This window comes from Talpa occidentalis, unplaced genomic scaffold (genome assembly GCF_014898055.3).
Source record: "Talpa occidentalis isolate TD23 unplaced genomic scaffold, MPIMG_talOcc4v2.1 talOcc4.4, whole genome shotgun sequence".
Classification (NCBI taxonomy): Eukaryota; Metazoa; Chordata; class Mammalia; order Eulipotyphla; family Talpidae; genus Talpa; species Talpa occidentalis.
This window is the reverse complement of record NW_023604295.1, coordinates 129,678,728-129,697,688: the sequence shown is the minus strand read 5'-3', so window position 1 is coordinate 129,697,688 and position 18,961 is coordinate 129,678,728. Positions and strand designations below refer to the sequence as shown.

Sequence of the window (18,961 nt, the reverse complement as noted above, 5' to 3'; positions counted from 1 at the left end):
ATTTAAAAGGGCGGGGGGTGAGGAGAGAGAAACTGTATGTACACAGATGTGCGTAAAATAGAAAATTCTGGACAGATTTTTAAAAACTGTTATCGGTGTTAACTTCTGTAGACTAGACAGCTGAGGCAATGTTTACTTACATTTTCATCTTTCTGTACTGTCTGAATTTCTTTAGCATAACTGTGTTATCTTTATCTTTCATTCACTCCATCAATAATTAGATTAACTCAATAAATACTTAATGAGCTGCTGGCATGTGTGAAAAACAGTTCTAAACACTGGTATTATAAAAGTGAACCTAACGACCAACAAATCCTCACGGATGATACATTTCAGATGAGAGAAAAGCAAGTAAGCAAAGAATAGTGATGATGAAGAGCTAAAAATCAGATGCTGGGCCTCCCCGGTGGTGCAGCGGTTGAGCGCTGGGTTGCAAAGCTGCCCGCAGCCTCTGCAGCGCAGGTTCGATCCCCGGCTGCCCCCCGGCCACCAGAGGAGGGTCCCACATGGCGCGCAGACCTCTCCTGCCGCCCGCTGCTCCCCTCAGCAGTGTACTTCGGTCCTTCTGCCTGCTCTGCTCCGCTCCCCGCTCTGGCTCTGGTGAATTCTCTCACCCTCCCGCGCTTCTGACTGTACCCAGTGCTTGTAGAAATAAATAAATAAATCTAAATAAAATAAAAAATAAAAATCAGATGCTGATGGCTAACAAGAACCACAGCAGTCCCTGCTATTTCGATAACTAGCCCTCTCTATAACTGGTGATTTCAAGCCCCACGGGACATGTGGCAACCTCTAGAGACATTTTCAGTGGAGGCGGGAAGGAAGATGCTGCGGGCATTTAGTGGGTGGAATAATGCTACCAATGCTCCAGTTCCTGGGAACAGGTGCCCACCCCACTTTCCCCAAAGAATTGTCTGCCCAAAAGGTCAGTAGTGCTAAGGGGGAGAAACCCTGAGCCTTTTGAATGTAGGGTTGTCTCTTTCTCTTCTGGTTCCTGATCCTGATCTCTTGCCCTTCTTTTTTCTTCAGTTTAGCTTTAGATTTAGTGCAAAATGAAGTTTTCCTCTGTTGTTTACAATTCACCTTACTGTGGTGAATTGTCACAACTAATGAACCAATACTGAAATACTGATGTTTACTATTTAAGTCCATACTTCATTCAGATTTCCACAGGGTCTGTCTAGTGACCGTTTTCTATCCTAGGACCCCATGCAACTGCAATATTATATTAAGCATTACATCGTTAGACTTCTCTGGACTTATCAGTTTCTCGATTTTCCTTGTTTTTAAAGATCTTGATAGTTTAGGAAGTAACAGTCAACTATTTTGTAGAACATCCCTCAACTGAAAATTGTCTTAAGTTTTTCTCATGATAACACTGAGGCTGTGTTTGGAAGATCACAGTGGTAAAGGGTTATTTTCATCACATATCAACAGGACTTTATCAATGTTGATGTTGACCTTGTTCATCACCGATGACTTTGTTCACTACTGAAGATGAGCTTCTCAGTTTTTGACACAGTAAAGTCACTGTTCTCTTTGAAATTATTGAGAATTCTTTCTCAATGGTGGTATCTGTTTTCCCCACTTGTGTATGTATTTGTTTCTGTACCTATTGCTTTAGGTCATTTTGAACTCAAACATGAAGGCTATTTTTAGGACTTTGGGTCTTACTATGTATAAAATGAGAACTCACTGGAAAATTTGAACAAGGGAGAAACTTAGAGTAAAAAGGGTCACTTTGATCCCTGCATTGAGCAGAGATGTTGGCAGTCAGGGCAAGCTGGAGGAAGACCAGTTAGACGTTATGGAAAGACCACAGCAGCTTAGTCCAAAAATGGTAAAGGTAGTGGTGGGGAGAGTGGTCAAATTCTATTTCAGGGTTTGCTGATGAAATGGCAAGGTGGGAGTAGGCAGAGAAAGAGAGAGGCAGCAAAGAAAATTCTAAGGATTGTGTACTGCCAGGAGCTGAGAGGGGGAAGGCTGGAGGAGGTACTGGGTTAAGGGGGGAAAGCAGGAATCCAGTTTGGGGAAAGTTACCCTGGAAATGCCAGGTGAACTGAGTAAAGTTTTAAAGGGCAGTAAAATGTATGGGAGAGATTGTTGGCCTGGAGCTGTAAGTTTGAAAGTTGTCAAAATATAGAAGATAGTAACACAATCTAAGTGAATTCACCAATAAAGAGAGCACAGAAAGAAAGAAAAAACAAACAAAAAATCCAAGGACATATCCTTGTTGCTCACCAAGATTTGGAGGATAGGAGAAAAGGAAGAACCTGCCAGGGAGAGAAGGCAGTCACTTCGAAAGGAGAAGCAAGAAGTGGTGTGATGAAGAAATGTAAGTAAATCAATCTTTTTGGACATTTGAGCCTAACATTAGAACTTGGAAATAAAATGCCACGCTGCTTTTCTCTCTGCTGGTGCCCCTCAGTCCCTCCATGCCCCAGGTCACAAGTGTCAAATTGTGGAAAAGGCCTAACAGTGTCAAATTATTGCAGCTCTTTCTCCCCATGGCATCATAGCACCAAGTCCCACCACAGCCTCCACACCACTCATTCTGTTGGCACTGGATTCCCAAGCACTGGATCATCTTGCACACATCACCCACTGAGGCTCTTCTCATGGGACACATCAGTTGGAATAAAATTTCTCTATCACATCCACAACCAAGACCTTTCAAAACACTGAATTTACTCTGCAAACTTACTAACAGAATGCCACTGTAACTGAAACAAATTATTAAATGCAATTCTTCTGATAAGAAAAAGAAACCCACCTTTGAAGGATATTATAACCTTACTGAGTGACATAACAAAAAATTGTGAACTCAAGTTTCACTACAAAGGGCCACGCTCAAAAAATTATAGTGATTGTTCTATGCAAACAAGCAGCAAAGATGAAAAGAGAAAGAAAAAATACTAATACCATTTCATCTAAAAACCATGTTATTACCTGGAATTCATGCTTATAAAAATTAAACTACAAAATCCATTTTAGCCAAAGGCTACACTTTCATATTCAAAAGGTGATCAAACTACTTGAACTCACAGTAATTTAGGATTTTCTTCTATGCATTTTCCAAAGTGAAAACAAAGAATATTTACTTAGCTCAGTCTTTAGGGAAAAGTGCCTCAGGTCCAAAGCTTAAATACCTTCAGTACAGGTTTCCGAAAATCCATAGAGAAAAGTAATTTTTCTAGTAGAAATCAGATATTAATATGCTCATATTTCTTCATTAGGGAGACCTTCATGCAAAATGTTCTAGTCAATTACTGTCACCGCACATCCTCCACAAAACAGAAGAGGCCCTTTTCCGAGAAAATAACTGCATAAATTCAAATATTTAGATTTAAAGTTGACGATTCAGAAATGTTTCCTATACTGCAGAGACAGGACATTAGGTGGGACACAACATTACACAATGCACAGATTCTATTAAGCACTGTCTACTTATCACTTAGAGGTGACAATTGTCACATGTGCTATTAATCATTCTAGCCTTTATGCAATAGGGAAATACTACTGAATTCTTCCTTCCACATGTGACAAAAATCCACAAAAACACTGGAGTTAAGAATTTTGTGTTCTTCCTCACTGTGCTCTCCTGCATACTCCCATTTTGTATCAACATCAGTGAGGAAGTCTCTAGACCTTAACCACCGAAATTTAGAGCTCAATGTTCAGTTTGAATAGTGTCACATTTTTTAAAGTATTTTTGTCTAAATTGCAAGGAAGATAACTACATTTTCAAAGAAAATGTCATGAAGTTGTCAAGAAAAAAACTAGTATGAAATGTGACTCCTATTTTAAAAAATACTGCATATTACATAAATGTTTGATCTCGAAAAATCACTTAATAGAAATGAGGAAGTCTGTTACTCAGCTGTAATCAATTCATAGCTTCCAGGTAACATTTACAATTAAAAAAAAAAAAAAAAAGCCTGCATTTTCTAGTAAAGTATAATGGCCACAGACAGTACTTTTAAAAGCTTTCATACTTACACTGAAAAATTAATGGGTAGATCTTTTTTATTTCTGGGTGCATGCTAAAGCTTATTAAACCATCTTAATAAGTTTTTCAGTAAAAATGAAAGGGTGGGAGAGGCAGGCTATGAACTTAGAAAATGAACAGCAGCTTTGGGGTTGCTATGTACCCTATATAACTACTTCTGGTAACTGTGTGTGGTCAGTTTTGACTGGGGCTGTATTAAGTCTGATTACCTTAGCAATGAATTAATTTAAATACTGCCTTCCAAAGATGAAGAACTGATTCCATTTAACTGAGAACAGTCTTCAAACCACTGATTCTGACAATGTGAAACTAGAAATCTCTTTCCTCATACCTAACTTTTCCAGAACTTGAAACCTCCAGCATTTATCAAATGCTGATTTAATCAAACTTTTTCCCCATCTCCCAAAAAAAAATTTTTAGAAAGTTTTCTCACCCTTAAGGAAGGTAAACACACTTCCTACTTTTTAAATAGCCTCCGTATAAAATCTACTATGTAATTTACCTACTACACACACCCATAAAACATGTCTATGGTTATCATGGAGACTTTTCTAGTTGTTCTGTGTTATGGTGACCTGAAAGACAAGAGGGGAATAAGAACACTTATTCTCTCTCTTCCCTCTCTTTATACCTAAGACATATATACACACACACACACACTGCTCATCCTCCAAACACTGTCTCCTCATCCATACTCCAGGGCAAACTTTGTCCACAGAGAAGCTCAATAAATAAGGCTGTTTATCTCTTGTGATCTAAGATCATCTCACCTAATATATTTTTCTCTACAAATGTAAATCATGTACAAGTTTTAGGAAGGTACTCAGTAATTAACACTGGCTATTTCATCCACTCCCTAATTAGTAAGGCTTTATTATGGGTCAAATGATAGTGTTCCCTGTATATCTAGGTACACGTTCACACATTTCAGAAAGTAATAGATCCAGAATATGAGTGATCTTAGTAAGAAAATGTAAGTCATGGGGTAGAAAGCTCCTTCTCGCCCTCTCCTTAAAACGTTCCCTTCCCCTATCTACTCTCCTCTTCCCACATCTCACAAGAGATAGGACCCAATCCCTGGTGCCATAAAACACCCCATTCCGCAGCTCCTTCCTAAATTATCTCTCCCATTCAACCATCACACTCCAAAGACCCCTTCCCTACTGCCAGCTTTTGTAGCCTACAAATACACAGATTCTTCCCTATCTGAAAATAAATTTCAAAAAGCAAATCTTGGGCCTCCCCGGTGGCGCAGCGGTTGAGCGCTGGGTTGCGAAGCTGCCCGCGGCCTCTGCAGCGCAGGTTTGATCCCCAGTTGCTCCCGGCCACCGGAGGAGGGTCCCGCATGGCGCGCAGACCTCTCCTGCCGCCCGCTGCTCCCCTCAGCAGTGTACTTTGTCAGTCCGCCTGTTCTGCTCTTCTCTCTGGCTCTGGTGAATTCTCTCACCCTCCCGCGCTTCTGACTGTACCCAGTGCTTGTATAAACAAACAAACAAATAAATAAAACATGCCTCTATTTAAAAAAAAAAAAAAAAACCCAAATCTTATTCAAATCTCTTTCTGAGATTCTCTCTTTCTCATACTGACAAGGGTTCCAAAAAGGAGTTTCTGGAAACTACTTTCACTTCCTTAGCACTCTGTCTTCACTATTTCCTCTCTTCGCTGCTCTGAGAGACCTCAGATTCACCCTGACAAATAGCCTCTTCGGGTATCACAAGCTAATATCAAATCAACTGACCTTTTCTCAGTCCTCTTCCGTCTTGACTTAATATCACATTTGACACTACTCACTCCCCCTCCCTAATATCCAGTGTATTGCCACAGACCACCTAAAACAAAGTGGCAATCTGCAGCATGTTAGAGAATGACCCTAAGTTTTCCCGATTCTCCCCCAAATTACAGTGACTCCTTCCTTTTTTGTCTTCCAACTCATGTTTTAAAATTCACATGTAATTACCCTTAAGGATTCCATCCACTATGCCTCAAAGGACACATTCTACCTCTAACCTTTCTCAAGTGCCTCAAACATTCCTCCTGAGATATCATCAGACCTGAGTCACAGAGCCCTTTCACCCACTCCCCACTGCACCTCAGCCATGTCTTTTCACGTTGTAGGGAGAAGAATCGCCACTTCCAAGGTCTCCAACCAGGTCTCCAACCTAAGAAATCAAACCAAAAATGGGTCTGGGAGACACAAACCCTGGGATCTAGACCCTGCTGTCACTAATCAACTGTGTGAATTCAAAGTTGTTTCTTAATACTTGGATTCTGCTTCCTTAAGAAACTAGATATTAATCTAAAAACTTCAAAACCGGGCCTCCCCGGTGGCGCAGCAGTTGAGCGCTGGGTTGCGAAGCTGCCCGCAGCCTCTGCAGCGCGGGTTCGATCCCCGGTTGCTCCCCGGCCACTGGAGGAGGGTCCCACATGGTGCGCAGACCTCTCCTGCCGCCCGCTGCTCCCCTCAGCAGTGTACTTCAGTCCTTCTGCCTGCTCTGCTCCCCGCTCTGGCTCTAGTGAATTCTCTCACCCTCCCGCGCTTCTGACTGTACCCAGTGCATGTATAAACAAAACAAACAAATAAATAAATAAATAAAACATGCCTCTATAAAAAAAAAAAATTTAAAAAAAAAAAAATAAAAAAAAAAAAACTTCAAAACCTCCTTCCTACCTGCCACAGGTACACATTCTTTCCCTGCCTGCCTCCTCTCTCAACACACACACAACACTAAAATCAGGATTTCTACCCTCTTTTTTATTCATCACTGTCAAAACTCCCTACCTAGAACATTATCTAGACTTGACATTGCTTTTATTTCTTAATATTTTTTCTTTTCCACTTATGCTGCTGCCACCTAGTTTGTTTTGTGTTTAGGCATAGAGAGCATTGTCAGAGTCTTTCATTAGTCCTACTTTTGGGCCTCATTCTAACTAGTCTATACACTGTCATCAAATTAACCTCATTTGTAATATTAGTCCCCGGTTTGCAAATATTCAGTAAATCCCCTAATTCTTCTTAGTCTTATATTAAAGACTTTTGATAATCTGATCTCTACCTACTTTCCTAATTTACTCTCCCAATATTACTTCCTATTTCAAACCAAAAACGTGTATTTCTCACAGGTGTGAAACAATCAACCTATCCTAAGCTTAAGACACCACCTAGTAATGGGGGCTCTAAAGTTGTAACATCTCTACCCTCTCCCTCCTAAAAGACTGCAAATGTTACTGTGGTTTTTTTCTCTGCCCTTCACTCACATATAGTTTAGACATTTTCATCTTCCTCTTCAACATTTCTTCTCTCCTTAACTTCTACCCGAGAAAAAATATCTTCCCTGTCCTTACTTACCACAAAAGAAGTTATAAATCCAGTGAAAACAGGACGTCAGAAACATGTTAACCCAGCAACCCTTTCCATAGTTAGCAGGGCATGCTTGGGTGTCTGTTCTCTTTCCTCACCATCGATCACAGTACAAATCTAGTCACAACTTGGTTTCACAGGTGTCATTCCCCATCTCCTTGAATCATTCTCTCCTAATTCACTCCCTCCCTCAGAACTTACCCCAAGCACCCCAGCTTACTGACCCTGAGGGATATCTCCTATCACACCAAATAGAACTGACTGTCCCTCTCTCCCTCTGGCCTATCAACTCCTTGAAGACAGGAAAATTATTTGTTCATAACTTATAGTATGTCTGGACCAAAGTTGGGCAAAGAGATCCACAGTTGTTAGATTCAAGGATGGAGAATGAAAGGCAGTACTGAAGGAGGGTAGGGGAGCAGAGGTAGGGAGAGATAAGATGGGAAAACAATACATCCATCACTTCTAAAATTAAGCAAAAATCAGGTGCAACCACCAGGTCAGTAACACTGCAGATGGCTGCCGTGGAGATGGCTCGAATTTCCAGCTCAAAAAGAGGTCACCACCCACCTCCAAATGCTTCCAAATTGGCTATGGGTGATGCCAAATCATTGTCTGTGCTGTGGAGCTTATTATGAAACTCCAGGCTTGAATATTCTATGATAGATAAGGATTAAATAATGAGTGATTTTCCTAAGTGGTTTGTATAAGAAATTTAATTACTTTATAGATTTATCTCTACATATATAATGAGCTCTTGAAATTAAGAATTTAAGCAATATATTTAAATCTGGGCCTAAAAGAAAGGGAAGATGATTTTTCTAAATTAGTGTAAAATGAAAAGTTTCAAGACATTTTAAAAACATGAGTGTTTTTTTCTTTTCCCTGCCCTGCCTAGATTTGTGCTGTGATGAATGGTGAGGAACTGTATGTGAGTGAATCTGATTCCTCATCTGAGTACAAATTTGAAATAAAAAGCTCTCAGACATGAGAAAATGGCAACATTCTGATCTTAGGTTAATGTAAATTACCCTGTATCTCACTCACTACAAAAACTCCTTTCCAGTGCCTAAAGATAAACTCACACTTGGAAATTGAACAATGAAGTGACACACATACATTCAGCTTGGCATAATCACCTATATAAACTGGTCAAAAGAAAACTTAACCTACTGCAATTTCCCACTCAGAGATTAAACAGACACCAAGCCTTATGGCTTCCTGCAATTAAATCGGTTTTTTTTAGACCACAAATTAGGCCACTGAGGCAAAACGTAATGCAGCAATAATGCACAAGGTTGCTTCCGCTTACTGCTTCTATATAAAATCAGCCAAACCTGCATGGAAAACAGGTGGCGGTGGATTTGATAAGAGCTAAAACAATCTCTAAGATTCCTTTCACCTCTAGCATTCAAAGAAATGACTGCTTTCAAGGTGGCTCAAGAGCTAAATCTGAAGACATAAACTAGAAAGGCAGGGGATCAGGAGAATGAAAGCAGTATGAGTTTGCCATCATTTTTAGATTCCTCTTTTGGCACCTGTCCATAACGTGGACTTAAATGATCTATTAACATGCTGAGAACCCACCGGAGTAGTTCTAGTGACTAATTAAAAAATACAAATGAATATACAGGTGGCCTGAATGATTTTATGAAGTCCTCTAAAAATCTCACTTCATTTCAAAATGACAAAGAATTGGCTCATTTGAGATGTTCGATTTTCAAAAAATAGGGACACAAATGCACACTTAATCAGCTCAAACCTCACAATGAGCTTGTTAAGTGTCATGTTTGGCATTAACTTAAGAGTTAGTGCAATTGTTTTTTAAAGATTATGTAATGTTTTAAGTATTTTTATATCCATCTCAAAGCTTTAAAGTCTAACTACAAAAGAGAGATAATAATTCTAATTGTGGAACCACGACTGCCCTTCTAAAACACAAAGCAAAACCCAAGTATCAGAATGAGCCCATATAACTGGAAAAACAAATTTTCATGAGTATCTGTAACAAGTGGATGTGTTAGATAACAAACAAATCTCTAAGAGCAATATGAAAAAGCATCATCACCTAGTTTTAACATGTGCAGTTATTTTCTTAAACTGCGGAAACCTATGTCTGAACACAGCAGCTTTTGTAAATGATAACTGAAAATTATTTGCCTTTTATATCTGTTCCAGTTGTAAGTCATTGTACACGGTTTAAAAAAAAAAAAGAAAAAAAAAAAAAAAAACCTCTTCTCCCAGGCACCCAGGGAGTTGCTTAACAAAAGCCCCTTGATGAAACCATAGTTCAGAATATTTAAAAAAAAAAAGCAACTTTAACTGCATAAAAAATATTTATGAGTTTACTTTCCTAATGCATACAATTGCGTCCTTGTTTTCAAAGCCCTGCAATTCACATCAATGCGACCAAAGAATCTCAAAGACAACAAAGTTAGCTTCCCAGAAGAAAGCACTAGAAGAAAAAGCCATCTCGCAAAAAAAGATCTTACAAGTTCTGTTGCAAAGAAGAGAAAAACGAACTGATCCACAGCATATTTTGCAAAGGTTTGCCCCTGCAATGTACCCATCGCAATGTGGTCTCTCCAAACTGTTAGCCCTTCACCCTCAGCGCAGCACTGCTGCGGGGCACAAAACATCCCAGAAAACTCGGCGACGACTCCATTTCAAAGCTCCCACCTCTTCGCTACCGGCCTCTCCTTCCACCCCACCTACCCCGCGAGTGTGTCCTGAGGGCGCAGCACCCAGGCCGGGGCGCGGGCCGCGAGGTCGGGCGCAGGCTCGAGCGCGCGCGGGGAGCAGGGTGGACAGCAGCGCCGGGGAGGTGTCCGCGCTGGGGGGCGCAGCGGAAGCCCCCCCGCGGCCGCCGGGTGGCCGGCGCCCGACTCCCAGCAATGGCTCCAGGTCCAGACCCCGCGCGCGGCCGAGCCGGCACCGTGCTCGCCGCTGCGCCCAGCTCGGTCATTACCATTCCACGCACACCGCGAGGCGAGCGCTCCCCACCCTTGCTCCCCACCCCCCCCCTTGCGCCCCCGCACCCTCCCGAGCCGCCGGAAAGCAGCGCCAGCCCCGAACTTTCCAAGGGGGCAGGCGCAGCGGCGGCGCCACCTTCCAGCGTGCGCTCTCCTCCTCCCGGGGTCCCAGCGCACCCGCAGGCGCACGGTCGCGGCCGGCCGGCCGGCGGGGAGCCCCTCTGGAGCCGCGAGCGCGCCCCCCCGAGCCGGCAAGGAGCGGCCCCCGCGCGCAGCCGGCCCCGCCGCGCCGCCCCAACTTCGCTCCCATCCAACTTACAGCTAAGTTGGCCCGAAGTGGCGACGGCGGCGCTCTCGAGCGCGCGCACCTCGGCCCTCAGCGCGCCCCCGGGCGGGAGCCGGGTCTGCCGGGGGCCTCCCTGGGCGCGCAGGTCCACATAGCTCCGCGCCGGACCCCGCCGTCCACGCGCCCGGCTCCGCGCGCGCGCCCCGCGCGCTAGCAGCCGCGCTCGGCCCCGGCGCCTCACCGGCCGGATCCCTCCGCCGGGCCACGCCCACGCCCGCCGGCGCCGGCCTCGTTTCTCCCCCGCGGAAACCCGAGCCGGCTTCCCCGGCGGCGGGCGCTGCGCCTGCGGGTCGGGATGGGCCGCCCCGCCGCGCCTGGGGGGATCCCCGGCTCCCGCGGCCAACTCCGCGCGAGGAGCACGCGCGTGCCCAGAGCGCTCTTGCGACGCTCCAGGAGCCGTTTCGGGGCTGGCTTTCGTGCGGACGTCGGTTCTGGCCGGCAACCCCGCGTCTGCGCAGGGAACAGGGAAAGTTCCCCATTGGGGGTGCGCGGGGAGTGGGGGGCTGGGGGGGACGGGGGCATTTGCTTAGCTCTAAAAAATAAATAAAGTCGGCGGAAGCTAAAGATAAAGCGCCCCACGCGTCCCTTTAGATTGGCTGGAACCTCCAGGAATTCCTAAATCTGCATTTGAATTTCTGGCTCTGCCATCGCTGAGTGCCATAAAATCGTTCAAAGGGCTTCAAAAGGAATGCAGTCGGGTCGGGAGCCACTTCCTTCTCCAATCCACACCGAGATCTGGGGGAAAATGAAAGCGCTGCGACCTCTTTGTGCAAAGCGCTTTAGGCCACGCAACGTCTCCAAGCCGGGTTAGGAGCGCAACGCCGGCCTCCCCCGGGGCAGCCCCCGGACCCCCCTCCCGGCCCTGTCGCCCCGGTTTGCGGGACAAAAGGCAGCCGTGCCGCCTCGTGGCTTCTCCCGGCCACTCCAGACAAACTGAATCGAGTCCACGCGGAACTCCAAGTTCCCCTGGGGGACGGGGGAGCCCCACTGCTGGAACTCGCACCCCTTCCCCCGGCCGCCCGAGCGCGCAATCCCGGCTCCCGGGCTGTGCGCCCATCCTCGGCGCGGGCAGCGCTCCAGGCGCGGCTCATCGCGGCCGAGACGCAGCCGAAGCCCGGAATGTTCCCAGCGTTGGGGAACAGCCCGCAGCAGAGAGCGGATACGACCTCGGAAAGTTTGTGGGGCGCGAATATTTTAACGCTGTGAGGACAAAGAGGTCTGGTTTCCCTGGAGCTGGTCGAGGGGGCTGTAATGGGAACTGCACAGTACATGAGGACGAGGGAGTTTGGGGTTGAAGAGAGGATTTCCTGGGTGCAGTTAATGCAGTGATCCTCTTAAAACCATCTCCAAGAAGGCGAGTGGAGAAAATGAAGGTGTCCAGCAGGTTATGGCTGGCAAGGTTCAATCATGCCTCCTGCAGAGTGAGTGTGCGGATGTGGAGCATGAAGTCTCTGTGTATATGGTGTCTTTGCACGATTTAGAACACACACGAATTCACACACCCAGCAAGCACAAGCACCATCATTCAAATACTTGGCCACGACCATAACTGTGCAAAATGCTCCTGGAGTTTACAGGTCAATTTCATGCATGGAGCACCTCTCCAAAGGGGATCTCCAAGCTCGAGCAGTTTGCGCCTCTGGTCGAATTTTAACTCTCAACAAAACAGAACCACACAAGAAATCCCAGCAGTTTGTTGGGGAACTGGGAGCGGGGGTGTTTGTGTGGAGGGGGGTGTCGATGGGGCCAACTAGGGGAAGAGGTGGAGGGGTTAGAGCTGTAAAAAGTAAAGACACACCAGCGGGTAACATAAATACCACGGATTTTCTTAAACGGTACAAAATCATTCCCGAATAAAATTATGATTCGTTAATAAATAAGGCTTAGTCAGGCTGAAACATCTGTCTGGGAATCCCGGTATTCCGGGCTCCAAGAGAAGCCTAACTGCCAAGAAGAAGTTGCACTTTTTCGCCACAGGAACAGTCGAGAGCCAGAGATGGAGATTTCAGACTCCAGCTCCGCCACGTTTTCACCGATGCCTCAATCCCAGGAGGACGAAACAGGGGTGCTTTTTTGCTACCATCGAAGGACCTTCACAAGCGAAAACTGTAGCTCAGGCTCCACAGCTAGACTAGCCTTCCAGTACCCTCCCCTCCCCAGCCCTGTCCCAATCGCTCGTGGAAACCAGGGGCATGGGAAGGGTTCCCGAAAGCAAAATCGCCTTCCTGCGGCACCCCTTCTGCATCCAACCCATTCCAGCTGGTATTTGGAAAATAGGCAAAGAATGGACCGACGTGAGTGTCCAGTTAAGGCTGGGGGGCAGCGCCGGAGCTCACACCAGGTCCCAGGAGCACAGGGCAGGTCCAAGTTCGCCGCGCGCGCGGCAGCAGGCGGGGAGCGCGCCTCGCCGGGCGCCCGGACTAGAGGGCGCTGCGCCCCTGCAGATCACGCGGCCCGCGCTGCGCCCTCCCAGGGCTCCATTTCTATAATAAGTTACATTCAAAACGTACAACCAGCACAGCTTCTCAAGTTCTTTTGAGCCGCGCTCCATACACCTTTGGTGAATCCCCAAACCTAGGTACCCGGGCATTCCATTCCCGAGTCGTGCACGTCCCGGTGGGGTGTGCAGCTCGCCGAGCCGCGCGCCTGTAGGATGCTCGCGCTCCCTGCACTAGCTCGGAGCCAAAGACCCCCAGGACATTTCATTTACGTCTTAAACTTACAAGCGAACCGTCCGCACGCAACAACGAACTCACCGGTCCAGCCGACACGTCGGTGCTTCGCTCTCAAGTCCTGGGCAGCTGCGTAATCCCCAAGTGGCTTGGCTATTTATTCAAAACCGCGTCTGAAGTACCAACTTTGCCTCCCTGCGGTCTTCAGCATGTCCCCAGCCGGAGTGGGGTGCGTCCGTGCAGCCCGGACCCAGGGGGTGGCATCCCGGGGAGCTCCCGTCCTGGGTGCAACTTGAGCTCCGAAAGGAGGCGAGATGGAGCGCGCGAGGGCTGGGTGGAGAGGGCCGACGAGGAGCCAAGTTTGTCAGGACATGTCCGGGCAGCCAGCAGCCGACTTTGGGAGTAGCGGCGGGGAGCTGCGGCGGATCGCTGCCTCTTTCCCCTACTCCCTCCCTCGCGGTGGTGGGGGGAAGGGAGTGACGTCAGGGCCCCGCCTCGCCCCCAGCCCCGCCCGGCCGCCCCGGCCGCCCCGGCGCGGGGTGGGTCCGCTTTCCGGACAGTAGCAGCCGCGAGCTGCGGGGCTGTGGCCGCCTCCCGGGTCGCTGCGCCCTCCGGGGTCCCTACCCTGAAGCGTCTGCCCCTCTCTGCCCCGCTGCTGTCCCTGCACCCCAACCCCGGCTCCACCGAGCGCTCTGCACCTGGGCGGCCCCGGCGCCCCAATGCGCGCACCTTTCTCTCTCTCTGGAGCCCCCCTCCAGCAGCTTTTCCCACGCCCCGAACTGCAGGTGATGCTCGGGCTCTGCTGCAGCTGACACTCGTCGCGACGTGCCACCCGCAAGGTGTTTGCAGGGCGGAGGCATGAACTGGGTCCGCAGACTGGCCTGGACGACTTGGACTTTGTGGCCCTCCAACTTCTGTGTGTGGGATCTGTTTTAAATAGTTCCTGTGCTCCAGCGCTGTTTTGTGGTCTTTGTGTTGAAAATCACGGAGCCATATTTTAATTTTCAAATCCTGCCAAAGCACCTACGTTTTTAGACTGCACTCTGAAGCTTGTACGGTTCCGAGGGGGCGGGGAGAAATGGAGGAGGAGCGAATTTCTGTTTCCTACAAGGCAGACGTAGTAATAGGGGCCAATACACAGATCGATCGCTTGCCCCTCCTGGTAAGAGACACTGAAAAAAAAAAAAAGAAAGAAAGGGAAAAAAAGAAACGCGAGCACTGGTGAATTTAATTTATAAATGAATGTGTTGCTTTTATGTAAGCGTCCAGACTCCAGGGAAATGTCTGCTTGGGGATATTTTTTTTTTAATGCTAGTCCCTAGATAACATCTCTCCTGAATAGCGTGAAATTTCCAGAGAGCCATTTCTGTGAGTTGACAATGTCTACAGGTTGACATTAAAATTAGAAAATTTCTGGAAGGGGGGCGCTGAGATTTGTTTTTACCAATACATTTGCAGCCATTGGTGTAAGTTAGTCTGATCCGTTTAACTCGTCGTTTTCTTTGAAAGGTAAAGAGCAAAACCCCGAGGACAGGAAACAAGACTAGGGGTTAAAGTTGAGAGAGAGAGAGAGAGAGATTAGGTATTGGAGTTTTCCGTGTGTTTAGCCTTGAGGAAGTCATATAACTTGTCTAAATTTCGGTTTGCTCATGTGTGATAAAGGAATAAAATCTGTTTCAGTAAGAAATATATTCTAGTAGTTATGCATTCAAAAACATTTACTGAATGCCATGTACTTGCCAGTGTGATCACCTTCATTCATGCAGCCAATAGATTTATTTCTGATTATAGCTGCAAAAGTCTACCTATCACACTGTAGTTCAGTCAGTATCAGGTTTTTTGCCCTTCCTCTTTGCGGTGTCTCGGTTTTCTCATCTATAAAGTTACAAAGAGTTAAAAGTGATGCTATCACAAATAATTCAAGGTATATTTTGATTTGGGTGGAGAGGGTATTGGAAGGTGCCAGAGTCCTGAGAAAGGAGGCAATCAAAAGAAAGACTGGCTTGACAGACCAGCCTGCCAGTGCAGAGGTAAGACTTTCGCACTTTGTTCTTTCAGCTACACTGGCTCCGTTCTTTTAAGTCAATGGTTGAAATTAGAAATTGACCACATATTACAAGTTCCTGTAACTGAGACACATAATCCCTCTTCCCCCACATGCTGCTCTGCAAGTCAACTTGGTTTGCTATGCTAATCTTTACAATCACAATAGGTAACTCTAATTAATTCCACTAAAAATAAAAATGAGAGAAACTTATATAAATTAATCGATATGAATTGAAATACTTGCTTTTAAAAAACAAAGTGAGAAGGGGTAGAAAACTTTTAACAAGTGGACTGAACATACATAGTCTAATAAAATAGGTAACCACTGCCAAAAATTGGCTGTTTAAATTAAAACTCAATTCCTTAGTCTCACTAGCTGCATTTCAAGTATTCAATAGCCACATGTAGCTAGTTGCTACCTTATTGTTCAGAGCAGATTAAAGGGTGGTTTTCATCAAGGCAGGAGTTCTATTGGACAAATTGTTACAAATTTTGCTATTGTTTTTGTAAGGCTACATCCACTACTGAGTGGCTGGGTCCACCATTCATTATTGAGTCACTTCCAAAGTAAAACAAACAAACAAACAAACAAAAAGGGAATCACAGAAGAATTTACTCATTCAACACATATTCATCCAGTACCAACAATAAGCTAGGTGAAATTACAAAAGACTCAAATGTTAATGTTAAGTGTGTTTGGTGATTGAAATAACAAGGCCTTTTAGTTGTTTTCAGTCATTGCTGACTACTAAAACCAGGGGAAATCACAGAAATCTTAAGTCATTTGGGGGAACTTTTTACTCATAAGTAAATATGAGTAAGTTCACTGACCTCTGTTCCTTTTCACTGTTCCTTGTCTGTTGGCACCCCATTTCTGTCTACATGTCCTAGAAGTGACACACTATTCAGCCCTCTCCTCCTCCCCAGGCTTAGAAATTATTTCATCCTTTGCATTCAAATACAGCTCTCCTCCAGGATCTGTTTGTACTCTCCAAAGGGACCCTTAGAACAGACAACTAGTCAATCTGGTAAAAATCAGCAGTGGTTAATTCTCCATATGAATATATGAATATCCTTGTTCCCTTCCAAGTGCATTCATTGTGCCAAGGGCTTTCTTAAAGTTATACCTTAGTGATTAAAAAAAAAAAATGCTAATGGTGAAATTCCAGATACCTCTGCCAGTTGGGACTATATTTGGAAGCATTACAAATCCCCTACTGGATGGCTAAGGAAAAAAAAAAAAAAAAAAGCAAAGTATGCCTTCATTTGATGGATAAATACAAAATGGAATAGGTTGGTTGTGGACTTTCTGTTACTACAAATATAAGCTCAACTTCTCCAAGTAGTTTGGGCACAGGTCTTGCTGGATAATAACATGATACATAACATATTATGTATTATATGTTTCCCAGCTAGTGAAGAATTCCAAGTCTACTTTTTTGAATAGAGAACAATGAATCATGCAGAAACTGTTAAAAATACTTTGTCAGTAAAGATAGTAGAAAGAGCATTAGCCTCAAGGTCAGTAGATCTGGGTTTTGCCACATAAAATCTAATACATTTGGTTAGTATTGAAATTTGGAAGTATCGCTTTCCTCTATAGAGGTGGATTGCTAAAATGATCTAAAAAGAATTTGTCCCAGTACTTGAAAGATACCAATAAAGACTGCCACTACAATGTCATTATTCTCAAATTTATCCACCACGTCTCACCCTTCCTTTCACTCCCATCTCACCTATGAGACTTTGTAGAATGATAATAAAAAATGACATTTGATGCCAGTTATCCAAAAGACTCTGTTCCACCTTCTTTATATGTAATGTCCTATATTAGCAATTAATACCTGAGGGCCATGTTAATAGGTGAGAAAATGGGGTTTAGGTAGATTAGATAACTCACACTAAGTTACCTTTTTGACTGAAACACAAGGCTGTCTCCAAAACCAATACTTCCGTGGGTGGACACTAGCTTCTTACATCCTACGCCTCATTTGCACTTTTTATGAACCAAGGTCATTGTTACCAGTAAAGTTGTAATTTAAGAAGCAGGAGGAAGAGAACAAAAATTACCCAGTGGTGGCTGGTAGAAGATGTTCCTTTTAGCAGCTACACTGAGTATAGATTTAAAAAAAAAAAGTGTTTATAGGTAGGTCCTCTAATTGCAGAGTTAGGGCACCACACACACACAAATGCATATGTAGATATTCATACTCTGAAACAAATTTCTTTTTCTTTTTTTTTCCAAAACTGTTGTCTGGCTTTTAACTTGTATAGTCTGAACAGCAGCAAAATACACACCCATGATTCTCAATGAATTCTGACAAGGACTATCTCACAGGATTTCATGATCAGCATTTCAATTTGTACTTCACTTTTCCCTTTCCTGGTTTGAACTGTTTATCTCCAGTGCTCCTTTCTCCCTTCCATTTATGCCCCCATTTAATAATGTAGGTAATTCCCTGTCTCTATCATTTTTTTCCTATTACAATCCTATTCATTTCCCTGGCTGAATTTCTTGATTATTAAAGCTAACCTGATATAGAGACAAAGAGGATACCATTTGGGAAATGAGAATTGATGCCCCCCCCCACACCATCATCCTTTCTCTAACAGGTGATCTGTAAGTCTATCATGGTAGTTCTGCATCCCTTGTCATAGGCAGATGGACCAATTGTAGGCCATGAGATATGAGAGGAAGTTTGCTAGAGATTTCTGGAAAAGAATTTCCTTCCTCCTAAGAGAAACCCACAAGAGGCATTCTGACTCTCTGTGGACATAGTCAAGTTAGGATGTCATACCTAGAACTGCTAGAGCCATCTGAGGCCTAAGCCAGGATAGGCAGGTGAGGGTTCTTGATGACACCGAATCAATTATTCCAGAAGATTATTCTAACTCAAGACTTCTTTTATGGGAGGGCGTAAGTTAGCATCTTATTTAATCTGGATTGTGTTGGGTTTTGGGGTACTTATACCTGACATCATCTGCTATGGCTAGACAATCCTGCTTTGAATATATTACTAATAAGTAGTTGGAAGAAAAAGTAAGTGAGGGCCTCCTTGGTGGTGCAAGGTGTTAAGTCTGAGCACTCTGAAGCTATTAGCAGCCACCACAGCATGAGTTAGATCTCAAGCCAGGGAGCTGACCCATATGGCACAGCAGACCTCTCCTGTTTAGCGGGCTGCTCCCCTCAGCAGTGTATTTCAGTAGATCTACTTGTTTTGCTGCCCACTCTGTCTGTGGTGAATTATCTCACTCCCCCACACCTCTGTCCTATACCCCAAATCTTGCATGCATAAATAAATAAAATAAATCTTTGAAAAAAAAGAAAAAGTAAGTGAATGTACCTCCTTAACGGAATGGTCAGTAGGAATCAAGATGGACTCTAACGATAGGATGGACGGATTCTTGAAACTTTCCCTTAATGTTCCAAATTGAGAAAAAAAGTTTTCCAGAAATAAAATTACTCAGTCTTGCAAACTGCTATTCTTCTACCACAATGTAGATGAAAATAGAGCATGCAATTTTATTTGTTCAATCAAAAGAGGTTTCTCCATTCCT

The 18,961-nt window shown here is 44.9% G+C and overlaps 1 protein-coding gene across 4 annotated transcripts in view; it reads right to left on the bottom strand.

Annotated features, from left to right (window-relative positions):
- Positions 1 to 13,794, bottom strand: part of FAT1 (FAT atypical cadherin 1) — a 116,218-nt gene extending 102,424 nt beyond the window's left edge. For 2 of the 4 annotated variants that reach the window (XM_054701024.1, XM_037526343.1), the window contains exon 1: positions 10,659 to 10,725. The gene's annotated coding sequence lies outside the window, so the exon portion shown is untranslated. Of the gene's footprint in view, positions 1 to 6,098; positions 6,172 to 10,658; positions 10,726 to 13,441 lie in introns of those variants that run through there. The other 2 variants (XM_054701025.1, XM_054701026.1) reach the window with 2 other exon arrangements.
- Between the last annotated feature and the right edge of the window lie 5,167 nt (positions 13,795 to 18,961).